At 41.0% G+C, this 9,854-nt stretch overlaps 1 protein-coding gene across 2 annotated transcripts in view; it reads left to right on the top strand.

The window, feature by feature from the left end:
- Nucleotides 1-2,955: 2,955 nt before the first annotated feature.
- The window catches only part of LOC129810545 (neuroligin-1-like), a 341,636-nt gene continuing 334,737 nt past the window's right edge, over nt 2,956-9,854 (top strand). Inside the window, exons 1-3 of one of the 2 annotated variants that reach the window (XM_055861129.1) lie at nt 2,956-3,487; nt 9,260-9,322; nt 9,397-9,451. The gene's annotated coding sequence lies outside the window, so the exon portion shown is untranslated. The remainder of the gene's footprint in view (nt 3,488-9,259; nt 9,323-9,396; nt 9,452-9,854) is intronic. The other variant, XM_055861128.1, reaches the window with a different exon arrangement.

Below are 9,854 nucleotides of genomic sequence, written 5' to 3'. Positions count from 1 at the left end.
ACCAGCTTCATGAGGTAGTAACCTGGAATGCATTTCAATTTCAACAGGTGTGCCTTGTTAAAAGTTAATTTGTGCAATTTCTTTCCTTCTTTAATGCGTTTGAGCCAATCAGTTGTGTTGTGTCAAGGTAAGTCCATATTATGGCAAGAACAGCTCAAATAAGCAAAGAGAAATGACAGTCCATCATTACTTTAAGACATGAAGGTCGGTCAATGTGGAACATTTCAGGAACTTTGAAAGTTTCTTCAAGTGCAGTCGCAAAAACTATCAAGCGCTATGATGAAACTGGCTCTCATGAGGACCGCCACAGGAAAGGAAGACCCAGAGTTACCTCTGCTGCAGAGGATACGTTCATTAGAGTTACCAGCCCCAGAAATTGCAGCCCAAATAAATGCTTCACACAGTTCAAGTAACAGACACATCTCAACATCAACTGTACAGAAGAGACTGCGTGAATCAGGCCTTCATGGTCAAATTGCTGCAATGAAACCACTACTAAAGGACAGCAATAAGAAGAAAAAACTTGCTTGGGCCAAGAAACACGAGCAATGGACATTAAACCTGTGGAAATCTGTTCTTTGGTCTGATGAGTCCAAATGTGAGATTTTTGTGTCCTACCGCTGTGTCTTTGTGAGATGCAAAGTAGGTGAACAGATGATCTACGCGTGTGTGGTTCCCACCATGAAGCATGGAGGAGGGGGTGTGATGGCGTGGGGGTGCTTTGCTGGTGACACTGTCAGTGATTTATTTAGAATTCAAGACACACTTAACCAGCATGGCTACCACAGCATTCTGCAGCGATTAGCCATCCCATCTGGTTTGTGCTTAGTCCCATTATCATTTGTTTTTCAACAGGACAATGACCTAACACACCTCCAGGCTGTGTAAGGGCTATTTGACCAAGAATGAGAGTGATGGAGTGCTGCATTAGATGACCTGGCCGCCACAATCACCCGACCTCAACCCAATTGAGATGGTTTGGGATGAGTCGGACCACAGAGTGAAGGAAAAGCAGCCAAAAAGTGCTCAGTATATGTGGGAACTCCTTCAAGACTGTTGGAAAAGCATTCCAGGGGAAGCTGGTTGAGAGAATGCCAAGAGTGTGAAAAGCTGTCATCAAAGCAAAGGGTGGCTAATTTGAAGAATCTCAAATCTCAAATATATTTTGATTTGTTTAAAACTTTTTGGGGGTTACTACATGATTCCTTATGTTTTGTTTCATAGTTTTGGGTTCTTCACTATTATTCTACAATGTAAAAGAGTAAAATAAAGGAAAACCCTTGAATGAGTAGGTGTGTCCACACTTTTGACTGGTACTGTATATATATATATACACACTACCGTTCAAAAGTTTGCGGACACTTAGACATTTCCTTGTTTTTGAAAGAAAAGCATTTTTTTTTGTCCAATTAAAATAACATCAAATTGATCAGAAGTACTGTGTAGACATTGAAGACTTGTGAGGCGCCTGTTTCTCAAACTAGACACTCTAATGTACTTGTCCTCTTGCTCAGTTGTGCACCGGGGCCTCCCACTACTCTTTCTATTCTGGTTAGAATCAGTTTGCGCTGTTCTGTGAAGGGAGCAGTACACAGAGCCCTATGAGATCTTCAGTTTCTTGGCAGTTTCTCGCATGGAATAGCCTTAATTTCTCAGAACAAGAATAGACTGACATGTTTCAGAAGAAAGTTATTGGTTTCTGGCCATTTTGAGCCTGTAATCAAACCCACAAATGCTGATGCTCCAGTTACTCAACTCGTCTAAAGAAGGCCAGTTTTATTGCTTTTTTATTTAGCACAACAGTTTTCAGCTGTGCTAACATAATTGCAAAAGGGTTTTCTATGATCAATTAGCCTTTTAAAATTATAAACTTGGATTATCTGACACAACGTAACATTGGAACACAGGAGTGATGGTTGCTGATAATGGGCCTCTGTACGCCTATGTAGATATTCCATAAAAAATCTGCCGTTTCCAGCTACAATGGTCATTTACAACATTCGCAATGTCTACACTGTATTTCTGATCAATTTTATGTTATTTTAATGGACAAAAAAATGCTTTTCTTTCAATAACAAAGACATTTTTAAGTGACACCAAACTTTTGATCGGTAGTGTGTATATATATATATATTTATTTATTTTCTTCTCACGAACCCCTTGCAGTACCTCCGTGGATACCTAGGGGGCCGCGGGCCCCGGTTGAATACCCCTGCTTTAGAAGGAACCATATAATGAGGATAAAGATATATCTCTTCTGGGTACGGTATCTGCAATACACACACATCCAAAAAATACAAATTCACAAATTAAGATATCAGAACGAGCAATGTCTCTATTACACAGGTATAAGAGTTCAAATCTTGAGATTGAGATTGAGATTTGTCAAACTAATTTTATTTCCTCAATGAGGCTGGTCTTTTCATTTTATAAGAAATCATTACAGTGTCAAAATGTTAAGGTCCTGAGAAAACAATCATGCATTTTCCTGCTTCAAAAAGTATTTACAAGATTGCCTGTTGAACATTTGATTCCATCTCCTCTTAAATTTCTGATAGGATTAGATGAGGTTTTAAACAGAATATGATCCTACAGGAACTTCAAACCCCTAGGGGGTAGGAAATACCCTGGGGAATCCTAGTCCTATTTGAAAACAACGCTAAGTCATTCAGCGACTCAAAAACTGGGTTCTAAAGGTTCAAACATGTGCAAAATAATTTATATTATATTCTTGTTTTATTCTTCAGAATATTGCAGAGACATTCAAAGACAATGGTCAAAATTAATGGGTGTACATTGGGAATCTCTGTGAATGTATTCTAATAGACCAAGCTCAAATAAACGTAGCAGTTTCCCTGTAAATGTGAGATTTAACCTGTTTTAAGAGCTGCTCTCGCCTGATTAAACATAGCACGTTCGCGCTGCTTTCTGCAGAATCTCACATCACTTTTGTTATGGCAGCGGAGATGCACCGCCTCGTTAAGATATGTGCGGTTAACTGCTCATCTTTCCATATCAACATTGGTGATTATAAGAGTTGGGTAATTTGTCTGGACTTGGTATATCAACATACAGTTTAATAACCATGTCGGCGGCGTTCTCATTGGAACGTCAGAACTGACTTGGATTCTTCATCGGACTCTATTCTGCTTGTTATTCCGTTCACTGTCAAACACACAGCAACTGGCGCAGGAGCGGGAGTCGACTGTTTTACCTTCAAACTTAGGGAAGGTATAACGGTTGCACCAAATGTAGCCGGTCCAAGCAGCTGGTTCAAGACATTCTGAGAAAAAATGGTAAACTGACTGTTGATAAGCTGTTTGGGAGTATTTACGGCAGAAACCGGGTGCAGTTGAAAAACCTTTGCCACTCCCGTTGCTTCAGTCATCGCAACAGTCAACCATCATTAACTGTGTATTAACTGGGAAAACTCCTTCAAGGATTGCTCCGATTCGACGAGCAAAATAGAGATTCTCCCATAACTCAGGTACGTTTTATAAACTATCAGCATATTTTACATTATTTAATGATTTATTTTAGATCATGTGATTTATTAGGCCTATGTTTTAAGGCCAGTCTCCATCCCTTATTATATTTGCATAATGCAACTGAGGATTCATGCCTCTTGAGGAAAACTATCAAGACGAAACAAAGTTGCAGTTTCTGATTGATTAGTGTGTGTGTGTGCGTGCGCGCGCGAGAGAGACGATGAGTAACCGAGTGAGTGTGTATTAGGCTATAGTACCCGGAGGTCGATAATTCCAAGTGAGATAATTATTACTACGTCAACAAAGTGATGAAATATTATTATATATTCTTATTTAGAAAGTCACATGTTTCCTCCACAACATGATCATCGAATTAATAAACTAGCTCTCAAGACAGAGAATGTCGCTTACAAATAAATAAAACAAATCTGAAAATAACAGTTCGATCTCCATTGCAAAATCTGGTGCGACATTTTGTAGTACCACAGAGCTTTTATTAATTTTCATTTAATTAACAATTGAGACAATAAGAAGTAAGCAGCTTTGCTAACTTCCCAAGTGTTTTACGATTTCCCTCACATATTCCAACGTTGGGGCCAGGCCAGCTCTAGTCTCCCCTTTAGAAAACACTGCGTCGCTGTCCATGGTGCTGATTAAGACAGTTTGCGGGCCATGCGTGTAGTTCTTGTTCGACAGGAGCCATTTCTCCAGCCTGGCTTTTCGGTTGAAATCACCAGCACTGTGTGCAGAGGCACCAGCCACCAGGCAGTACGGCATCAGTTGCCTCATCTCTCTCTCTTTAAATGAAACACTAGCTTGAGTCCAATTTGACACGGTAAATCAGTACCACAACCAACCCCATCAACCATTGCCACACTTACTGGTCGGGGTTGAGGCACTGATTGGATACTCACAACATGAGATTCATGATTGTATGACACCTTCATATTCAAAGCATTTGAGATATTCCCTGCCTCGTACAACTACAGTATAGTTGATAGCTGAAAAGGATAGCATAAATCACAAAGCTCCAGTCTCTGTACAGTGGATAGTAGTGATAACACTATGTAGGCTTGAGGCCATCAAATTGCTTGCTTATCTCCCGATAACAGTGATTGTGATCATAAAGGATAGCTTGCGATAGGGTTTTTAAATTCACTCAATTAGTGCCACTACCAAACTCACTGGTTGTTACCCTCAGGACTGTTTGCCTGTAGATGGCAGTACAGGTCAGATATTAATTTACACACAACACCATCAATCCTGATAGGCCATTGACAGGTCTAGTGTAATTGGGGTATCATAGCGAGATATTGTTGAATTATTCATTGTGGTATGGTGATGGACTAATGTATCTTTATCATGATTTATGTTTGGATGAATGGTGATGTAAAACACTGACCTCAGTGAATGCGCAGAGTGTACAGTAATGTGCATTCTAGGCCTTCATCTAAATTCTGTGGATTACACAGTTGTGCATTATAGACTCTTTGTATAATTTCATGTAGCAGACCTGGATATATTTTATGAAGGCCTGCTCACCTTAGGTTTCACAGCTGATGTACTGATAAGGTCAATACTGATTCAGTGTGAACTAAACTCACTATGAAAGTAAGAAGTTATATTTCATTTATCTGGATTCGGTAAGCAATGCACAGGCTCTATTGGGTGTCTGAGTCACAGGTAAAATGGTTTGGTGGTCTGTTGGTGACCCTGTGTTCCTCTTTGTAGAGATAAAAGCCAGACAGCTTTGACACCAACCACAATACAATTCTCTTTGTATTTTTCTGCTGGCCAGCTCCATGTCCATCATATGAATAATTAGAAAGTGAACAGCTGTGCTTCCACACTACACTTTTAATTTGTATTTTAAACAATAATTCCAAGGGGCATGCTGTCTGGCCACTGTTGATGTTTCATTGTTCATTATTATTGAATCCAGGGTTACATACTGTAGACTGCCAACAGAGATGAGTTGATTCAGTTTGAATTTCTACTGCATAAGGAGAGGGGGAAAGGGAGATAGAAAAACATTTAAAAAGATATTCAGAGAAATAGAGAGAGCGAGCGAGAGTTCTCAACATCCTGTTGAGTACTACAGTGGAAGAAGTAAAAGAGTGAAGAAATATTCACCACTGAATAGCTACAGAGCTATGAGTTTACTTGATGGGCTCCAATTCTTAGTCAAGTTTTCATTGTCAAATTAAGTGGTGAGTGTCATTTAGAAGATTGAATGGTTCTGTTACACAAACCAGGGATTTTAGATAAACAAATATTGAATACAGTTGGGTTATTTGATTTTTGTTTGGTTGAAGGACATGGTGAGGGTTGATCAAAGTGGGTTGCTGGTACAAACATGTTTTTCAGGTTGTACATGAGAGCCTGCTTGGCTAATGGGCTGTAGGTAATGTATCACGTTTGTAATACTTTCTATGTTAAACTGCCATCAGTGCCATATTGTAATTACATTACATGTTATGCTTCATGTTGTGCTGGAACCTGAGTCATGCTGTTGGTCTGTCCTGACTGTTTACTGGTTGCTGTAGGCACAGGAGGGTACTGTAGACAGCTAATCTAAATAACAGCATGTTTTCTCTATGAAGGGTCACTGCCTCACTCTGCCTCACGCTCAACAACAAATCATATAACAAGCACAGAAACACAAAACGTTAACTAAGACGCTGCTTTATTTACTCATGTCTCTCAGGGTCACTATCGCTGGAGTGTCCTTTCTTTCACAATTTCAAACCTGAATGTTGTCTCCTTGACATACATGTACTGTATGTCCATTGTTAGTAAATCCACTCCACAGTGTGTATTGGAAACAATGCTTTCTCTTTTCTCCATTGAGTTAGACTAATGTGTAAGCTGAGTGTTCCCCATTCTTTCAACATGGCTGACTAGCCACCTCATGACTACTTTGACTTTCTAAACCTGGTTCACACGTGTTTGAGGCCTCCACAGACATTACAGGTTTATTTTTGAAGCTCAAGTTCATTGTCCTAGTCATCTCCATTTTCTGACTTTGTGAACAGAAAATATGGATATCATTTTTGGGATCTCATTCTTTCGGGATCTAGCTACAATGTGTTTGACCCCGCTAGCTCCGTGGCTAACTCCTTGTTTAGCCCTGTCGCCAGGAGACTGTTTATAGTCACCTTTAGCTTTTGACGGTCCCAGTCACGTCAATATGAGCACAGCTCCTCTACCTCGGTCATACAGGCTTGAAACACGGCAATTAGCTGTGCAGTCACAGCTAATGTTAAGGCACTCTGTCAGAGGGAACAGGGGGATGAGACATGGATTGCGTCCCAAATGGAACTCTATTCCTGATATAGTACACTACTTTTGACCAGGCCCCATATGACTCTGGTAAAAAGTAGCGCAATGCAGGGAATAGGGTGCCATTTGGGATGCACATAGAGTCACAGAGCTGACGGATGGCAGAGGGCAAAGCCATGTTACGTAACACAGCTCTGGTGATGGTCAGACTCAGACTCATTGGGTTCATTTAGCAAATTGATAAGACAGCATTAGTCAAATTTGAATATTCCCCATTAGAGAAGTCACACATCAAGTGAATATGGGGAACGGATTCATTTAGTCTCTTTGGTGAGTATGACACTAATGAGCTCAGCTAGCAGTTCTGTATGTATTTGGCTGAAATAGGACTGCATTTGCTGATATCTTCTTTACTACAGTTAATCTTTTTTGTATTCGTAAACCAATATAACCTACCTAGTCATTACTAGGGAATCAGACGCCTTAAAAGTCATATTGATCCATTTCATGCTCCCAGTACTGACATCATTACTTTCCTATTTTTCTGGACATTTTTCTGGTTCATGAAACCAGGCAGTTGAAACTTTATCTTTACATTTTGAATCCTCACCAGTACTCAAATACTTCAGCGTTGTATCATTATGCAACATTTCCAGGATCTGTCTCGATAATGTGATTCTAAACGTGGCTTGGAAGATTACAAGCGACAAAGCATTCAAGTATTGAATGCGGAGCTCAAGGCAAGATACAAAAAGTACATTTATTAAATTGTGCTTCCTACTAATTCATGGGCTGTAGTTATTCATTTTAGTCTGTGGTTTTGACTTGCAGCGTTGTTTGCACACACAGAGGACATAATGAAATAAGATCTGAGGGAAAGTAATCATGAAGTGAGGGTATAAAATGGCAAGTGTTCCCCACATTGATCATCCGACTCATATCCCCTGGGGGATACAGAAGACTGGAGTCAATTATCATCAAAACGTTTGTACATCTGCAGTCTATCTGAGTTATTACTGCCAATAAAGCACAGAAGCTCAGATGCAGATTTGCATTCAAATGCAGAGGATTTTTCCTCCCACACCGGAGAAGATAGCATCTTTTTGACTCACTTATGAAAATGGCTGCTTCGTTAGGAGCAGGGGGCCTCTGCCTGTACAGTACTTCAGTGTCATCATCCAGGTCTTGTGGAAGAGAAGTGGAGGTCAACTGTTGTTTGCCAACAATCAATTGGGGTTGATTCCTTGATTCATTTAATGACAACATGAATATATTATTGAGATGTCCTGTTCAAAGATAACCCGGTCCCCTACTGTGGCTCTCCACAGCTAATACAAAGGTGTGTGTGTGTGTCTGTGTGTTCGTGTTTGTGTCCTTATGTACTGGAACGATGGAACTAGTTGGGTGGTTGGTTGAGTGTTATTCAGAAAAAAAGGCTCCATATTATCTGTATGATTTATATGTTCTGCTGCTTAGCTGATGTTGACGCCCTAGTGTGGCTGTGGCCACACTAGTGTCATCTCAGCTGTCCGTACAGGACACTACATGTCCCCATGTCTCCACGTGTTTGGCTGCGTACGTTGTCACTGTGTGCAGCACGATGATGAGGACCGTGACCTATCCGCCTTGACCCATACAATGGGTCCATCCACCAGCCCTGCTCCTAACAGCAGCACTGCCCACTTCACCAGATTAAACGACTGACCGCCGCAGTAATACACTATATGGATCGCCTGTCTATTGGCTATAGCTCTTTCTCACAGGGCCACTGCCAAGGTTATAGATGGCAACATATTGCACTACAGGCAGGCGCTCATGGCTAAAACACAGCCACGGACACTGACTGAGCCAGAACATCCTCATGAGATGGATGGAATAGCAACTGCTAGCTATCTACAGTGCACACGAGTGTGAACAGTACTAGTTTTACATTGCCTAAGGAATGCCTTTCCAAATACCATTCAGTATACATGCTACACTCTTAGGAAAAAAAGTGCTATCTAGACATGAAAGGGTTCTTCGGCTATCCCCGTATGAGAACCCTTTGAAGAACCGTTTTTGGTTCCAGGTAGAACCCTTTATGTGTTCCATGTAGAACCCTTTCCATAGTGGGTTCTACATGGAATCCAAAAAGTGTTCTACCTGAAACCAAAAAGGGTTCTCATATGGGGACAGCCGAAGAACCCTTTTGGGATCCTTTTTCTAAGAGTCTATTTAGGCTGCCCTTTACAGGTAATGAAATTCTGTTATATTAGTTATATTTTTCTTTGCTGAATTTGTCACTAACAAGCTTACCCCAGAAGCAGGGTTCTTTCTCACTAGTGTTAAGGAGAGTTGGTAATGTAATTATTCTAATTGTTTATTCTCTCTCTCCATCCTGAGTAAATGGCCTGCACTCACTGCATTCATCTGAATTACCTGTACTGAAGCAGTTGTACATTACCTTCTATTCTCCACCACTCATTCCCTTCTCCTTTCTCCATTTACAGAAGTGGATGTTTGACTCTAGTCTCAGCCCAATGCTCCTGCGGCCCTCCGCTCTCCCTGACAAAGTAAGCAGCAGTTACATTTTTTATTAAATAGCTTTATGAAAAATGTAACAAATCAGTACTTCCCTGTGTTTTAGGGAAGCCTTGTCCTCTACCGATGGCTCTGTGGGACACCCAGAGAGAGAGTGCGAGGTTTGTACATTGATACGGCTTCCTCTTGCTTTTTAAGCCTAGAAACACTTGAAAACATGCCACACTCACTCATGTCTCCCCCTCGTTCGTCTCGGGTTGTTTTTGTTGCAAACATTCAAGACCTGAAAATGTTGTGTGAACCTTGTTGAACAGATCATGACCCTTCCTTCCAGGAAAAGTAGGCCAGGGGCCTGATAGATATGAAGATCATGTTCTCCCATGCCTTTGTTGGTCAGTGTGGGGAGCAGAGCAGAGCAGTGGAGGGAGGAGTGGAATAGCCACTGGTTATAGGAGAAGTGCTGGGACATGGGTTATCACTGCAGTGAGGATGAGACCTCTTTCACCTAGCTATGTGATCTACTTACTGCCTCACTTTGAACTCAAATGAGCACCTTGGGTAGAG

Source organism: Salvelinus fontinalis, chromosome 14 (assembly GCF_029448725.1).
Source record: "Salvelinus fontinalis isolate EN_2023a chromosome 14, ASM2944872v1, whole genome shotgun sequence".
NCBI classification, from domain to species: Eukaryota; Metazoa; Chordata; class Actinopteri; order Salmoniformes; family Salmonidae; genus Salvelinus; species Salvelinus fontinalis.
The sequence above is the reverse complement of the archived record's forward strand: the minus strand, read 5'-3'. Positions and strand labels throughout refer to the sequence as shown.